Here is a 17,685-nt window from a genome sequence, read left to right on the forward strand (position 1 = left end):
GTCGGGAAGAGGCTCTTGCCCCTATCGACATGGGGACAAGAGTGCTGTGGGGTGGGGGGCAGTGCCCCCCTCCCCCACAGCACACACTCCCCCATGTTGAGGGCATGCGGTCTGGTACGGCTCAGGAGGGGGGGGCGCTCGCTGGTCCCCACCCCCATTCCTGTCCGGGCCAGACTGCTTGCCTGGGATGAGGGCTTGGTCTGGATCTGGGGGGGGACTCCACGCTGGTTTTCGGTGTGGGTTTAACCCCTCACGTTCCGAACCAAGCCGAAGAGCCTAATGTACCCCTGGAGGGGGACCCACGCCGGTTTCTTGTTTGAAATTTGGCGCGGAGTTCCCCTTTATCCCGGTCCTGTCAGGGGGGGAAATGCCTGATCGTCTGTTCATACAATGTATGAACAGCGATCTGTCAGTCCCACCCCCCTTACAGTTAGAACACACCCAGGGAACATAATTAACCCCTCCCTCAACCCTAGTGTTAACCCCTTTCCTTGCCAGTGACATTTTCATAGTAAGAAATGCATTTTTAGAACATTGGTCGCTAGAAAAATGCCAATGGTCCCAAAAATGTGTCCGCCATAATGTCGCAGTACCGATAAAAATCGCTGATCGCCGCCATTACTAGTAAAAAAATATATAATAAAAAAGCCATAAAACTAAACACTATTTTGTAGATGTTATAACTTTTGCGCAAACCAATCAAACGCTTATTGTGATTTTTTGGAACCAAAAATATGTCGAAGAATACGTATCGGCCTAAACTGAGGGGAAAAAAAGATTATTTTTAGATAATTTTGGGGATATTTATTATAGCAAACAGTAAAAATGATTTTTTTTGGTTAAAAAAAAATGTCGCTCTATTTTGGTTCATAGCAAAAAAAAAAAAAAGGCAGAGGTGATCAAATACCACCAAAAAAAATAATCTATTTGTGGGAAAAAAAAGGACGACAATTTTGATTGGGAACCACGTCGCACGACCGCGCAATTGTCAGTTAAAACGACGCAGTGCCGAATCACAAAAACTGGCCCGGTCATTGACCAGTAATATGGTCTGGGGCTCAAGTGGTTAAAAATTAACAAAACACTAAAGTTAGCCCAATTTTTGGTGATAATGTGAAAGATGATGTTACACCGAGTAAATAGATACCTTACATGTCACGCTTTACTATTGCAAACAAAATTGTCATCCTTTTTATTCCCACAAATAGATTATTAAATGTGCGTGTTCACTTCTGACTGTAAGGACAGGGGCATTTTAATTATTATTATTTAGTTTTGTTACGTAATAATTCACTAAGACCTCCCCTTCAGGCTGGAAAGCATGAGTTCAGGGGAAAAAAAAAAGCTCTCATGCCATTGCAGCTTTGTTCCTACATATGTGATGAACTGAGTCTGCTCAGACACTTAGAAAAATGATCCTTTCTTTTTAAAAGGTGAAAATCACTTGGATGCTCATAGAAGCTTGGTTGGGTTAATACCAGGTGTAAGCACTTACAAGCTCACCCAAACTAGAGACTGAAATTTGTTCATGTGATTTCAATTGCTTCATTACTAGCACATGTTATAAAAAGCGTGGATCGATCAGTCCTCAGCTGCCCTCATAGGGGCAGGCAGGCATGCTGTTGCTAAACAAAAATGTGGTTTGTTGCATGTTTATTTTTATTTTGCCAATGGTTTTTGTTTATTTTTAAATGATGTTCACTTTGATGTATTTGTCTCTGCTGCCTTATTTCGATAGAAAATTTGTGAAGATGTTGGGATGTTAAACCTATGTTTATTTTGATTTTTGAAATGTATTTTTGTTTGTGTGTGTGTGTGTTTGTTTGTTTGTCTTTTTTTGCTTTCCTTGTTTTGTTGACCAAATAAAATAACTTTAAAATTTTGAAGTTTTGTTTTTTGTTACTTTTTCATGCTACATATTTAGACAGCTGCAGCTGAAATAGGTTTGGGCCTAAGAAATTATGTGTGATTTTTGTCTAAGCTTCTTTCCTGGTGTGTAATCATGAAATGTTTGCCATGTTTATTCTCCATGACTTTAAAGACAAAGTGGTAAGTATTTTCTTTTTACTGCAGTGGTCCTCAGCCCTCAAGTACCCCCGACAGGACATGTTTTGTGGATTTCTCTTATCAAGAATTGCTGTCCAGACTGTCTTTTAAAGCACATGTGCAAGATGAAGGAAAACCTGCAAACATGGCCTGTGGGGGGGGGGGCACTATTGGTGGACAGGCTTGAAGTGCTGATTTACAGCACTGTGCTTAAATCTAGCGCAAGGCAATCCTATTCTAATTGTGGGTGTTTGAGGGAAGCCAAGTGAGTGTTAGAACCCCTGCTTGTGGTTTTTTTGGGTTGAGCTTTGTGTCCCTTTTCTTAAAATTGGCTTCACTTCCTGTCACACAGCTGAACAGGAAGTGAGGTTAAAACCCTACCAGTGTCTTTTCTTGGGGACACAGGTCAATCTAACTAGTGTCCCCATTAAGCAAATTGCACTCCAGCACTGCTGTGTACACCCCAAATCATGGGTCTTCAAACTACGGCCCTCCAGTTGTTCAGGAACTACAATTCCCATCATGCCTAGTCATGTCTGTGAATGTCAGTGCATTACAAGGCCTCATGGGATGTGTAGTTCTACAACAGCTGGAGGGCCGTAGTTTGAGGATCTCTGCCCCAAATGATTATTTAGTTTGGGGTTTAGTTAAGGCAAAGCCACTCTGCAGTACAAGCATAGTTGCTGAAAATCAGAGAGGAAGCACTGATGGTTTTAACATCCAATCCTGTAGAAGCAAAGTTGTTTTGTTTTCTTCCTTGCTTGTCCACTTGTAGTGCAAAGTGGATTTGCCTTTAGTAAATGGACCCCAACGTACACAGCAAACTGCTAGAGTGCAATTTACATAATGGGAAACTATTTAGATTGATCTCTGTGTCCCCAAGAAAAGATATTAGTAAAGTTTTACCCTCACTTCCTGTTTGGCTATGTGACAGGAAGTGAATGAATTTGAATTAGAAAGGGTAAAGACACCTCACAAATGTTGTCACTATCAGGGGTGCAGACATCCCCAAAAAATGAGCAAATAATACTTATTTGCAAATTAATAATTTTTTTGTTAACATTGGGTGGTGTTTGTGGGGGGCCCTAACACACACATTCATACATATTAGCAATGCTGTATCCTGGCCTATTGGCATGGTTATATTTTCTTAGGCCTCTCAATAAAACTCTCTGGAATTTGTGCTTAAACTAGAACTATAATCAACACTTTTTATTTTCTTTAATTTTGGATAGAGTGAGGGAGGGTTATAGGCCCTGTCAGTTTATTTTGTATTATCTGTGTCCAATTGGGGAGATTTGCCTTCACTTCCTGCCCCATAGCCAAACAGGAAGTGAGAGAAAAACCATGCAAATTAAGGGAGTCCAGTAACCCCCTCCCCCCCAGAACTAGTGTGTGTGTGTGCCCTGAAAATTCCTGGGCGGGTCATACAAAAACAGGGTGTGGCTTTGACAGGAAGGGGTGGGTAATTTTTCTATTAGGAGGTGCAGAAATGTAGTCAGGCCTAGGGCAGCACAAAACCTAAATATACTACTGCATATTAGGGCTTATTTAGACAGGATCTGATTTACAGCATGTTTTTATAGTGTAGGAGGAAACCCACGCAGGCACAGGGAGAACATGCAAACTCCATGCAGATGGTGTCATGGGCGGGATTCGAACCAGCGACCCTTTTGCTGCTAGGTCAAAGTGCTATACACTACACCACTGTGCTGAACGAACATGATTGCAGCTGAAAGCATGAGATCTTTTTTTTTTCCCAATACCATGCTTTCCAGCCTTATTGACCCCGCCTCTCTCCATAAAGAGGACCTGTCACACACTAGTCCTATTACAAGGGATGTTTACATTCCTTGTAATATGAAGAAAAGTGATCCAAAATAAAAAAAAGTGACAAAAAAGTGCAAGAATATGAGGTAAAAAAAAATAAAAAAAAATAAAATAACGCCCCTGTCCCTAGAAGCTCGCACTCAGAAGCGAATATGCATGTAAGTCCCGCCCACATATGTAAACACCATTCAAACCACACATGTGAGGTATTGACGCGTGCGTTAGAGCGAGAGCAATAATTCTAGCCCTAGACCTCCTCTGTAACTCTGAACTGGTCACCTGTAAAAAAAATCAAGCATCGCCTATGGATATTTTTATGTCCCGAAGTTTGGCGCCATTCCATGAGTGTGTGCAATATTAAAGCGTGACAAGTTGGTATCTATTTACTTGGTGTAACATCATCTTTCACATTATCCATAAAAATTGGGCTAACTTTACTGTTTTGTTATTTTTTAATTCATGGACTGTGGTTTTTTTTGGGCCAAAAAAAAAAGGCGTTAGAAAAATTATTGCGCAAATACCGTTGGAAATCAAATAAAAAATGACCGCCACTTTATTCCCTAGGGTGTCTGCTAAAAAATTATAGATAATGTTTGGGGGTCCTGAGTAATTTCCCAGGAACAAAATATAATTTTTACATGGAGGAGAGAAGTGCCAGAATAGGCGCGGTATGGAAGTGGTTAAAGTGAAATAATAAAAGTGAAATATTCCTTTAAATTTCATACAGGGGGAGAGGGGGTTTACACGCATGTTTACCGTCCTTAGAACTGTCCCTGTACAAGATGTCATTTCTGAAGTGAAAAAAAAGTAAGTTTAAAGTACTCATGGCTATAAAGAATACAGTCATTGCTCATTAAAACTAAAAAAAAATAAAAATGTATGGGGGTCCCCCAAATTAAATTACCAGGCCCTTCAGGTCTGGAATGGATATTAAGGGGAACCCCGCCGTAAAAACAAAAAAATGGCGTGGAGTCCCCCTAAAAATCCACACCAGACCCTTATCCGAGCACGTTGACCTGGCCGGCCGCAGAAAAGAGGGGGGGACAGAGTGCGGCCCCCCCCCCCTCTCCTGAACCGCACCAGGCCACATGCCCTCAACATGGGGAGGATGTCCCCATGTTGATGGGGACAAGGGCCTCATCCCCACAACCCTTGCCCGGTGGTTGTGGGGGTCTGCGGGTGGGGGGCTTATCAGAATCTGGAAGACCCCTTTAACAAAGGGGACCCCCAGATCCCGGCCCCCCCCTATGTCAAATGGTAATGGGGTACATTGTACCCCTAACCATTTTACCAATAAAAAGTGACAAAAGTGTGAAAAATGACAGTAGCCGGTTTTTGACAATTCCTTTAATAAAATCTTCTTTCCGCGGTTCCTTCTTCTTCTTTAATTCGGGTTTCTTCCTCTGCTTCTTTCTTGGGTCTTCTCGTCCACATCTTGCCCGACGTCTCCCATCTTCTTCTCTGTCCGTCGACCTTCTCGTCCCGCATCTTCTTGATCTTCTGGGTGCTGCGCTTGAAATTGAAGATCCCGCCGTGTTCCCGCTCCTGGGACCCGTCCCCCTCTGACGCCACAGGTTAACTCATATGAAAGTCCGCGTGTGGCATATGTGCGTCAGAGGGGGTGGGGTCACATGAGTGTGACACGGCGGGAACTTCAATTGGAAGCTGCGGCGGCTTCTTCTTCTCCGAACGGCGCGCTTGAAATTGAATTCCCCCGCCGTGTGATGCTCTGTGACCCAGCCCCCCTCTGACGCACATGACTTTCTAAGGAGTTTACTTGTGGCGTCAGAGGGGGCGGGTCCCAGGAGCGGAACACGGCGGCCAATTCAAATTCAAGCGCTGCGTCCGGGGAAGAAAAAGAGGTGGACGAGAAGGCTGGTGGACCGAGAAGAAGACAGGAGAAGACACCGGGCAAGATGCGGACGAGAAGGCTGGCGGACGGACGGAGAAGACAGGAGAAGACACCGGGCAAGATGCGGACGAGAAGGCTGGCGGACGGACGGAGAAGACAGGAGAAGACACCGGGCAAGATGTGGATGAGAAGGCTGAAGGATGGACGGAGAAGATAGAAGAACACGTCGGGCAAGATGTGGACGAGAAGACCCAAGAAAGAAGCAGAGGAAGAAACCCGAATGAAAGAAGAAAAGAAGATTTTATTAAAAGATTTGTCAAAAACTGGCTACTGTCATTTTTAACACTTTGACATTTTTTTGGGGGTGAAATGGTAGAGGTACAATGTACCCCATTACCATTTCACATAGGGGGGGATCTGGGGGTCCCCGTTGTTAAAGGGGTCTTCCAGATTCTGATAAGCCCCCCACCCACAGACCCCCACAACCACCGGGCAAGGGTTGTGGGGATGAGACCCTTGTCCCCATCAACATGGGGACATCCTCCCCATGTTGAGGGCATGTGGCCTGGTACGGTTCAGGAGAGGGGGGCCGCACTCTGTCCCCCCCTCTTTTCTGCGGCCGGCCAGGTCAACGTGCTCGGATAAGGGTCTGGTGTGGATTTTTAGGGGGACTCCACGCCATTTTTTTTTTAAATTTGGGGTGGAGTTCCCCTTAAAATCCACACCAGAACTGAAGGGCCTGGTATGGATATTTGCGGGGAACCCACGCCATATTTTTTTTTTTTTTTTACGGCGGGGTTCCCCTTAATATCCATTCCAGACCTGAAGGGCCTGGTAATTTAATTTCGGGGGACCCCCATACATTTTTTTTTTCCTTTATGAATGAATCCTGTCAGAATTGCCGGGAGCCGACAATTCATTATTGCCGCGTGTGAATTTTAAATGGCTTTTTTCCTTCAGAATGTCATTTTTTGCAGGGACAGTTCTAAGTGCGGAAAAAATGCGCTATTTCACATGCTGACATTACACCCCCCCCAGGTACGAAATTTAAAGGAATATTTCACTTTTTTTGTTTCACTTTAAGCATTATTAATTTCACGCCCCCTGAAAAAACGGCCGTTTTAAAAAATAAAAAAAGCATCGATACATGTCTCCTGGGGCAGGACTGAGGTCCCCAAACACTTTTTAGGACAAAACTTGCATATTAGCCTTTAAAATGAACACTTTTGATTTCTCACATAGACTTCTATAGGGAGTTTGGCGCGGCTTTACATATTACTTGCAATGCGCCGGCTGCTACGCTGGTTCATGCGCCTAATTAAGGCTTCACCCAGCGCACTAATTAAGGCATGAACCAGCGCAGCGCACTGACAATAGTAAATCAGCCCCATACTGTAGGTGACCGCGATATTGTGTCAATCTCGCTCCCTTTCTCGGCGAGATTGACCACCTATGAGCCCCGTCACGGGAGCCAGCGCCGAGTCGGCTCGCCCTGATGGGAACAAGCCGTCATAGAAGCGACGGGGATCTGACTTGGATTCCCGCCAATTCTAGCCGCAGCGTTTGGTATGAATCATGAGGGGGAACTCCACGCCAAATTTTAAATAAAAAACCGGCATGGGTTCCCCCCCAGGAGCATACCAGGCCCTTAGGTCTGGTATGGATTGTAAGGAGAACCCCCTACGCCGGAAAAACAGCGTGGGGGTCCCCCCACAATCCATACCAGACCCGTATCCAAGCACCTCGCCCGGCCGGTCAGGAAAGGAGGGGGGACGAGCGACCCATGTGGTCCCGGAGCATGATGGGACTGTGACGCCATAAGAGGCCTATATAAATCGGTGCGAGCCACGCACCCGGCATTACAGCGGGAGGAAGCGTCGCGTCAACATTGGAAGAAAAGAAGAAGGCAGAAGACGGCAAAGAAGAGCGAGCTGCGCCGCCGCTAGTAGTAGAGCTAAAAAGAAGATAGCGGCGGCCAGTCCCAAAGAAGGCACTGGAGAGCGAGCAGAAGAAGAACCGGGGAGCGCCGAGATGACAGCGGAGAGCGGAGAAGATGGAAGAAGACCCCCCGGAGAGTGGAGAAGACCCCCCCGGAGAGCGGAGAAGACCCCCCGGAGCAGACTAATAAATTATTTTAAAACCCTGTGTTGTGTGTTTATTTTCGTTTACACATTCATTCACCTAAAGTGGGGGGCTGGTATCTGGGGGCCCCCTTATTAAAGGGGCTCCCAGATTCCGATAAGCCGCCCGCCCGCAGACCCCGACAACCAACAGCCAGGGGTGTCGGGAAGAGGCCCTGTCCTTATCAACATGGGGACAGTGTACTCTGGAGTGGGGGGGGCCGCAGGGCGCCCCCCTGCCCCAGAGCACTCAACCCCCCCATGTTGAGGGCATGCGGCCTGGTACGGCTCAGGGGGGGGGCGCTCGCTCATCCCCCCTCCTTTCCTGACCGGCCAGGCGGCGTGCTTGAATACGGGTCTGATATGGATTGTGGAGGGACCCCCACACCGTTTTTTTTCGGCGTAGGGGGTTCTCCTTACAATCCATACCAGACCTAAGGGCCTGGTATGCCCCTGGGGGGGGAACCGATCCCGTTTTTTTATTTAAAATTTGGCGTGGAGTTCCGCCTCATGATTCATACCAAACACTGTGGCTAGAATTGGCGGGAATCCAAGTCGGATCCCTGTCGCTTCTATGACGCGCTCGCTGGAATGTGCTTTTTCTATTCCAGCGAGTGCGAGATGTCGGCACCATGTCGCCGAGAATCAGCGCAATGCCGTCGTGCTGGAAACACATTCTCGGCGACAGGTAATGTACACACAGCAAGCTGTAGGAAGACATCTTTTGACTATTCTGACTCCGATTGTTGTGAAGCGACTTATCCCTTGTGAGACCTCTATGCCTGGCCTGTATAAGCAGATATAATCACTGAAGACAATCCTTATCAGATAGTTTGAACTCACCAATACAGATACTATTCACAGAAGTTGCTTTAATCCAAACATCAGAATACATCAGATCAGGGCCGGATTAACAATGGGGCTGATGGAGCTGCAGCTCCAGGCCCCTTTCTCAAGATAGGCCCATTTGCCAAAAAAAAAAAGATCGAATTTGGGGGGTTGTAGCTCGATGACCAGGGTCACAGAAACCCCACATTTGGGGGTAGGCATGGGAAGACCTACCCCACAACTGGTTAAAATATGGGACGGCTATCATTTATGGTTCCGGAGATACGGGCCTGCTTGCACAGCCTGTCAGAAGCTACATTCAGTGTAACTTCACTGTTTTGTTTTTATGGTTTTTATTATTCATTGAAGTGGGAAAATGCAGTGTGACATAACATATTGCAGCAATAGCCATTGTATTCCCTAGAGTCTCTGCTAAAATATATATAATGTTTGGCAGTTCCAAGTAATTTTCTAGCAAATAATATTGCTTTCTAACTTAAGAAACAAGTGTTGGACTTTAAGTGGTTAAATTTAGTTACAATGTTAGTTAGTTACAATGTTTCATTTTGTTTACAAACTTCGCAGACTGCCCAGATTTGTTCTTTACACACAGAAGTGTATCCCTTTGATCTAAGAAGGAAGTGTCAGTTTCAATGGGCCTAATCCTCTAAAAACTGGCGCAACTTAACTTTTTCCATTTAAGTTACACCGCCGCAAAATCTCTAACTAAGTGCCCGATCCACAAAGCACTTACCTAGAAATTTTGAGCGGTGTAACTTAAATCGGGCCGGCGCAAGGCGTTCCTCTTCTCCAGGGGGCGATTACCATTTAAATGAGGCGCGCTCCCGCGCCGGCCGTACTGCGCATGCTCGTGACGTCATTTTCCCGACGTGCATAGCGCGAAATTACGTTACGTCGGGCTTTGTGGATTGCGACGGGACAATGAAGTTGCGTCGGGTAAAAAAAAAGATACGATAAAAAAAAATTGAAATTTAAAAAAAATCGCGTCGCGAGCAAGAAAGGTCTGTTTTTACAAGGTGTAAACAGTTTACACCTTGTAAAAGCAGCCCTAATTTTGCGTTTGCAAAATAAAACTTACGGAGAAAAAACGAAGCTGAAAAGCTTCGTGGATCTCCGTAAGTCCTAATTTGCATACCCGAGGCGGCATTTCAACGCGAAATGCCCCCAGCGGCGGATGCGGTACTGCATCCTAAGATCCGACAGTGTAATTCAATTACACATGTCGGATCTTCGTCCTAACTATGGGAAACTGATTCTGTGGATCAGTTCCATAGTTAGGACCAGGGATACGACGGAGTAACAGCAGTTACTCCGTCGTATCTCTTTTGAGGATTTGGCCCAATGTTTCCTGTTAAAAACTTGGCAGACTGCCCAGATATTTTCTTTTGACAGCTGAAAGTCTCTCCACTTGTTATATGAAAGAATCAGCAAACTCTGCATTGAAGATCGTCAGGGGGGTTGAATCGAGATCACGATTTTTTTAACAATTAATTGTGCAGCTCTAGCACGGTATTTGCGCAGCAATTTTTCAAACATGTTTTTTTGGAAAAAAATGTTTCATTCATTAAAAAAACAGTTAGTTAGTTAAGTTAGCACAATTTTTTTTGGTATCCTAAGCGATGCTTTACATTTTTTTAGGTTACATGTTTAGAGTTACAGAGGAGGTCTAGTACTAGAATTATTGTTCTCGCTCTAACAATCGTGGCGTATGTAACCTGTGTGTATCTGGCTCTGATACTACCAGTGCCTACCCAGCCACTGACTAGTATCTCTCCCCAGCCTGTCCCCACACACCCTCTCACCTGCTGACCTGTGGATGGGGGAATCACTCCTGCAGTGTTATTGTGTTCTGCCAGTGCGTACAATGATCAGTGTTGCTAACTTTAGCTGGCAGCACTGATTGTTTTAAGAAAAAAAAACAGGCTGGTTGTACTCAAGTTGATTAATAGATTGACTTGTGTAAAACCAGCTAGCCCATACATAGATTGACTATGGCTGGTCTCTGCATAATTGGCGTAATTTCAATCCATGTATGACCCGCTTAACCACTACTCAGTCCCTAAATATCCTTCCACTCCTGTACATAGTGCTCACTGTCATACTCTCCACACTCCTCTCCTGTACATAGTGCCCACTGTCATACTCTCCACACTTCCCTCCTATACATAGTACCCACTGTCATACCCTACACACTCCTCTCCTGTACATAGTGCCCACTGTCATACCCTCCACACTCCTCTCCTATACATAGCGCCCACTGTCATACCCTTCACACTCCTCTCCTGTACATAGTACCTGCTGTCATACACTTCTCTCCTGTACTTAGTGCCCACTGTCGCACCCTCCACACTCCTCTCCTGTACATACTGCTCACTGTCATACCCTCCACACTCCTCTCCTATACATAGTGCCCACTGTCATACCCTCCACACTCCTCTCCTATACATAGTGTTCACTGTCATACCCTCCACACTCCTCTCCTATACATAGAGCCCACTATCATACCGTCTACATTCCTCTCCTGTACATACTGCCCACCGTCATACCCTCCACACTCCTCTCCTGTACATACTGCCCCATCATACCCTCCACACTTCTCTCTGGTACGTACTACCCTCTGTCATACCCCCTCACTCTTCCTGTACATACTGCCCATTGTCATACCCTTCACACTCCTCTCCTGTACATAGTGCTTTTTTCCGTACCCTTTGTACTCCTCTCCTGTACATAGTGCCCACTGTTAGACCCTCCACATTCCTCTCCCTCACCGGCACATACTTCCCACTTATATACCGTCCATACTGCTCCCCTATGTCGCTTACCCACAAAAACAGTCCTTATTATACTGAATATCCTCAATGTTACCAGCTCTAGAATGGACACACTTTTGTTAGTTCAACTAAAGGAAATATCAGTTCTCATATTTGTTCTGCCCCATTATTAGTACTCATTTAATTTTGTGATTACTACTATGATGTATAGAGGAACATCGGGGATCTCAGCTACTCTAAATATAGCACTTATATAAAAAAGTGGCCCTGAAATTTTTTTTTAAATGTTGGCAACTGTGCACTTAGGCACTGCCCAAGGGCCACCGTCCACCGGGTCAGTAGGGGGCCCCATGAGAGGGGTAGGTTATGCCACAACGTACAAGTATGCACAGCATATTAGCACATTAGTGTACACTTCAATTTTCAGACTGAGCCCTCCAGTGCTGCGTTGAATCAGGCGGGGCCTGAACACTTCCATCTTCACCCAGTCTTCCTTCTGGGTTCTGTGCCTTTGGTCACTTGCCTTGGCTGGGCTGCGTTCATGTCATTCCCACGCATTTATTTATTATTTATTACACCCCATTCACACCTCTGCGACAAAACGCCCGACGCCGGCCGCTCGTGCCGCTGGAGGGGAGAATTCCCATTGCTGTCTATGAGATGGTTCACATCTCATAGACGCCGTACACCTGCGGCATGAAAAAAAGTCCTGGACCCTTTTTTTCAGGCGGCATTGGCGTTCGGCCATACAAAGCAATAGGAAGGATTTGAAAAAAAAAAAGTTACACTATTCGCGGCAAAATACGCTGCGTACGCGGCGTTACTTGTCGCGGAGCTGTGAATGCAGCCTAAAAGGCCCCACCAAAATCCTCAGCACCAGGCCCATGATGTTCTTAATCTGGCCCTGCATCAGATGACAGGTTACAGCAGATGAACAGGTTGTAGTATTGTGTGGTCAAAAGATGATACTGGCCCAGATTCAGAGAGCAATTGCGCCTGCGTAACCATAGTTACGCAGCGCAATTGCTGACTTGCTCCGGCGTTACGAATGCTCCTGATTCAGGAACATCGTAACGCCGACTGCAGCCTAAAATCGGCATGGCATAAGGCTCTTATGCCACGCATATTTTAGGCTGCATTCTTGCGATGCCCGCTAGGGGGCACTCCCATTGTGCTCAGTGTATAGTATGCAAATTGCATACTAACACTGATTCACAATGTTGCGCGAGCCCTACGTACGCAAGTTACGTCGTTTCCGTACGGCGTCTTTAGCGTAAGGCTGCCCCTTCTAATAGTAGGGGCAACCAATGCTAAAGGATACCCATCGTTCCCGCGTCGCGATATTTGAATGTTACGTCGTTTGCGTAAGTGATTCGTGAATGGCGCTGGTTGCCATTCACGTTCACTCTGAAGCAAATGACGTCCTTGCGACGTCATTTGCCGCAATGCACGTCGGGAAAGTATCCTGACAGAGCATGCGCTCTACGCTCGGCGCGGGAGCGCGCCTAATTTAAATGATTCCCGCCCCCTACGGGATCATTTAAATTGCGTGCTCTAGCGCCGGGCAATTTTGCCGGCGCGCCCTCGCAATTTACGGAGCTACTGCTCCGTGAATCGAGGGCAGCGGAGCAAATTTGCGGGGGCGCAGGGCAAAAACGTTGCCCTGCGCCTCCGCAAAAAAAGCGCAATTCTCTTTGAATCCGGGCCACAGTCTGTAGCTTACTATGCAGAATACATGTGCACTTGTTACATGTGGCCCGATAAGCTGTCTCAATTATGCAGAAAGTACAAACTGAGGAAGAAAGGTGGAGCATACACAGAAAGGAAGTGTGCCATAGATCAGACAAAAGAAATATAGAGAATGGGCTAGATTCAGGTAGCTGCGCCCCTTCTTACAGCGGCGCAGCATATCGTATTTACGCTACGCCTCCGCAACTTACAGGAGCAAGTGCAGTATTCACAAAGCACTTGCTCCGTAAGTTGCGGCGGCGTAGCGTAAATGGGGCCGGCGTAAGCCCGTGTAATTCAAATGTGGAAGGGGGGCGTGTTTTATGCTAATATGTGATGACCTGACGTGATTGACGTGTACATATCCCAGTGTGCATTGCTCCAAATGACGTCGCAAGGATGTCATTGGTTTCGACGTGAACGTAAATTACGTCCAGCCCTATTCGCGAACGACTTATGCAAACGACGCAAAAAATAAAAATTTTGAAGCGGGAACGACGTCCATACTTAACATTGGCTGCGCCACCTAATAGCAGGAGCAACGTTACGCCGGAAAAGCCTTACGCAAACAATGTAAAAAACTACCGCCGGGCGCACGTACGTTTGTGAATCGGCGTAACTAGGTAATTTGCATACTCTACGCCGAAAACTACGGAAGCGCCACCTAGCGGCCAGCGTGAGAATGCACCCTAAGATACGACGGCGTAAGAGACTTATGCCAGTCGTATCTTAGGCTAATGTCGGCGTATCTTGCTTTCTGAATACAGAAAGAAGATACGCCGACGCAGCTTTGAATTTACACGGCGTAGATCATCAGTAGATGGTAGCATGTAAACAAAACATAAGGTACATAGAAAATGGTTGAGAAACAATGGCCCCGATTCACAAAGCACTTGCGCCGACGTATCTCCAGATACGCCGCGTAAGTGCAAATATGCATCGTCGTATCTATGCGCCTGACCCACAAACTAAAATACGCCTAAAAACAGGTTTCATCCACTGACGTAACTTGCCTACGCCAGCGTAGAGTGGGCGCATATTTACGCTGGACGCATGTGGCGCTCCCATTGATTTTGTATTCAAATATGCAAATGCAAGAGATAAGGCGATTCACGAACGTACGTGCGCCCGGCGCAGGCTACGCGTGGTGCGTGTAAGTTGTACGTCCGGCCTAAAGTTATTCCCCATAAAGGAGGTATAACTCAGCAACAGACGTGCACAGGTGAGCTGGAGAGCAGCTGCAGCAGCACCGTTACGGACGAGCTGAGCAACCACACTTGCAGGACAACACATCTGTATGCCATCATGACAGGGGCAGCCATGGCCATAGCACTACTGCGTCCACAGGCACGCAGGAGGGCACGGGAGTGGATATACCGAACGCGCATGAACGTCTTTGGCATGGGGGAATCGGAGGTGTATCGCATCTTCAGATTCAGCCCTGATGCCATCCTGGAATTAGCCACAGCCCTGCATGATGAAATCACCAGCCAGACAGAACGCTCACATGCAGTGCAGCCACTAGTCAAGGTACTGCCAACACTCCATTTCCTCGCCAGTGGATCTTTCCAACGTACAAGTGAAGTCTTGTCTGGGATGTCACAATCCACCATGAGCAGATGTGTGCACCAGGTTGTCCCCGCAATCCTCACACGCATGTCCCACCACATCATCAAACCCACCCATGAGCACCTGCGGCAGAAGGCAATGCAGGATTTCTACAGAATTGCCGGATTCCCACGCACCGTCTGGGCCATTGATTGCACACATGTGGCACTACGGCCCCCCCATGCCACAGAGCACATATACCACAATTGTAAGCAGTGGCATTCCATCAACGTACAGGTGATAGCCGATGCCCAATGCCTCATATGGCACGTCCGTGCCAAACACCCCGGGGGCCAGCCACGACAGCTACATATACCGTCAAAGCAACATCCCAACGGAATTCGAACAGAACGTGTACAGGGACAGCTGGCTGCTTGGTGAGTGACATTGGAGTCAGGCATGACTGTCTGACCCCATGATGCAGACATCACGAGGGGCACATGCACAACTAACATCCTCCTGTCTTTTCCCTTCCAGGTGACTCGGCATATGCACTTGGGCCCCATCTCCTGACTCCATACCGGAATCCCCAAACCAGAGGAGAGAGAAGATACAATGCTGCACACATACGCACCCGTGCAGTGGTGGAGCGCACGTTTGGCATCCTGAAGTCCTGTTTCCGATGCCTGGATAAGTCCGGGGGGACCCTGTTGTATTCCCCAAACTTTGTGTGCCAGATCATCGGTGCATGTTGCGTGCTGCACAACTACGCCATGAGAAAGGGCCTGGAGATTGATATATGTGATGACCTGACCCCCGAACCACACAGTCCCCCCCTGCCCGAGGCTACCCCATCTGCTGAAGGAACAGCAGTCAGGAGTTGCCTAGTGGAACGCATCTTTGCACGTTAAACACACACATTCATCATGGCACACGTACAATGCATGCATGCACACCACTGTGGTCCCTAGCTCACACACACCACATCCACCTCACATTGGTTTAGCCCAAGTCCACCGCGCAGGACTTGGGAGCAGCAACGCCACGCCAAGGCACCAATGATGTTGCTGTCCATTCATACCACATTCACACGGTCGTGGGGATAACCTCTCCCCGACGAGCCAAGGTGACACGCCTTGCTGGCAGGAATGTCACACACACATTCACACACCAGTCACACTGTAGCCTGCACTCCTGACCGTGTGAAGTGACTAAAAAAAAGAAAATAGGGATCATGCCATTGTCCGACATGGTATGCCCTTACAGGAGGATGGCACATCCATCTGTGCAAGTCTCTCAACAAAAAAAAAAAAGCTCATAGTCTGAGCGGCATACGTTCAGAGGAGCGTCATTTGCCCACTCGTGGGCCAGGCCTCGTGCCCAGGGTTCGGCTCCTCAATAGGCGTGGCGACGACTGGGGTGGGGGGGTGGGGCATCAGGAGGAGGTGCATCCCCTGGGCTGTCGCCCTGGTCCCCAGATGGTGAGGGACCCCCTGCCACCAAAACCACAACACCAACGTGGCTAAACATTGGAACAATATACATAGTAAAAACATCTCCAGCCTTTCTATACAAGGCATGGAAAGGATTGTGTGTCCAGCCAGAGGGGGAGACAAATTTAAACTTCTCTGTAAACGAGAAGTGTTCTGGATATTCCATCTCAATTCCAGACAGCCCCATGGGCTCAACTTTGATTGGGACGTTTCCCATTTTCACGATTAAAGAAAATTCCTCCCCCCTGTGTCTGACACACACACTCTATTTTCTCAATTTTCCATTACTCTAGAAACAATGTTTTCTGTTTGTTCAGAATCATCTCTTTATCTCAATATGGTCCTCTTTCCCCTTTAAACACACTTCCTAGTTCTGAACAGGGTTTCATCCACCTGTACATTTACCCACATACTGATAACCAATCGGCAACAGACACATATTAATTCTTAAATTCTGGCACCCATGTCTAGGTTCTCAGGATTATTTCATTATTCATTATTCATTGGTCGGGTTTTCCTTTTGGTTTATTCTCATAACCATTCGGACAACAGGGTTCTGCATGGTGGACCCCACCAGGCAGACCATAGGAAGTGCATTTATTGCGATTATGCGATTGGACGGGTGTGACGTTCGGAATTTTTGAGTTGGTGTGGGCCCGGTTGCCCTGGCTTTTTTATCTTTATATTTACTCACACCCTTGACGTCACTCCGTTCCTGTATCATTACCGTTTTAGAATTACATTATTCATATTTAATTTTTGTGATCATTATGCATTCTCCTGATAAGGTCTTCGGGACATCTGCCTGGTGGTCGCCACCACTTTTGGTTCTAGTGTTGTTTCGATTCGAAACATTCATTAATGAATTTATTATACACCACAAAGTCCATACATATATGGGTCCATCCTTTTTTCCTCTTATTATATACATCAATTTTATAGTGACACCTTTCATACTCATTTTTCTCTCCTTTTTTTCCCCAGTTTTAGAATTAACATGCCAGATTAGCTTTTCTTTATGGCCAGTGGTACACTACACGGTTATGGACAATTGTCCGACATCATTACACACTTTATTGGACACCGATACTGGCCGGGTCCTGGCAATAGCATTCATAAACAAGTCAATTTTTGACATAAAGGGCTTTTCTAGTCCTCTGTACACTTGTTCACCTCTATGTTAGCCTCTCGGCTTCATATTAAATATACCTGTTCACTTCTATGTTAGTTTGTCGGCTTTACACTAAGTATACTTTGTACACCATTAGAATTGAGCTGACCGCAACTGCGGCGCCTGACAACAAACTTTTATGCAGGATCATGGTCTACAAGTGATTTAGGACTACCACTAACACCTGTCTTACAGGTGTATAGGTGCCCTCCTATAACACTTTGGCATGCTATCATTACATCATGGGGCTTATCGTCATTACCATCCTCACTCACAT

The sequence above is a fragment of the Rana temporaria genome, chromosome 1, assembly GCF_905171775.1.
Source record: "Rana temporaria chromosome 1, aRanTem1.1, whole genome shotgun sequence".
NCBI classification, from domain to species: domain Eukaryota; kingdom Metazoa; phylum Chordata; class Amphibia; order Anura; family Ranidae; genus Rana; species Rana temporaria.